The following is a 1,167-nucleotide window of genomic DNA, read 5'->3' as shown; positions in this document are numbered from 1 at the left end:
GACGATAGTAAAATGGGCATGTCTCGAAGGCTACATCTGATTGGACGGGGAAAAGAAAGGCTGAATGAAAAAAACAAGCCGTTTGTGTAAACCACAGACATATTACGTCTATGGTGTTAACCGGTTCAACATTACCATACCTTCTCTTTCCGCCTCTCTTAACAGAACTTCCGGTGACATTTCAAACTAAGAGCAACATAAATGTGTAGTGGGGAGGACTAAATGTTTGTTTTTTAATACCTAGCCATTACATTAAAAAACTAAATCTGTGTTGGTTGTTGAATAATGTGAAAATAGTTACAATCAATTCATAAAGAAAGTAAAATAAAGTAACCAAAATAATAATGATACTTCAACTGTCTTTGGGACAAAGGATGTTTCCTTTAACTTCACATTTTCTTGTTCATCCTGTTAAAGCAGTCGCTGCAGATCATCTGCCTGTAAACTATGAACTGGATTTCCTGAATGTGAGGCGGGTCTTGTTACTCTGTGTTCATGAGACACGCCTCCGTTCAGGAAATCCATTCCATAGCTTGAAGCCAACATGCATCATGGATCGGAAATCTCTGCAGGTTGGATCGGTAAAATCCGATAAGTAAATTATGCTGGTATGCATTATGCATGGATCGGTCACATTTCACCGATACCCGATCCAGAAGATTTTCCGATACCGGAACGTTGCATCTCTGATTGTCAGTTTCTGTCAGATTTCTGCACCTGGAGCAGGTATTGTGTTTACTGGTTAACTTCCTCAGCTGTCTCACATTTTAAGGGTCAGTACTTCTAAAGAACATTTGGTTTTGGGTCGTTATCTCGTTACAGGACTCATGATCTTTAATTGAGACCAGACTTTGAGACAAATGGAGCAGGTTTCTCTTCAGATGCTTCATTACCTTTAACTTAAACATTTTTAATAATCACTTTAAAAGTTATAAATGTTGTCTTCGGTGTCTGTTAATGACGGGGATGAACTTAAAACACTTTGTACAGCGGCGCTTTATGAAGTTCAGTCCATTTCCTGTTGTCAGTTGACCGGCAGTTCTGCCACATCCAACATGGCGGCCGCTCCGACGTACGGCTGCAACGAGCCAGCCCACTCCCCTAAACCGCCTCACCAGCGCTCTGTTGTGAACGCCCTGGCAGATGACCGTAGCCAGTCAGTGATGG

The sequence above is a fragment of the Nematolebias whitei genome, chromosome 24 (assembly GCF_014905685.2).
Source record: "Nematolebias whitei isolate Nwh7 chromosome 24, NemWhi1, whole genome shotgun sequence".
Classification (NCBI taxonomy): Eukaryota; Metazoa; Chordata; class Actinopteri; order Cyprinodontiformes; family Rivulidae; genus Nematolebias; species Nematolebias whitei.
The sequence above is the reverse complement of the archived record's forward strand: the minus strand, read 5'-3'. Positions refer to the sequence as shown.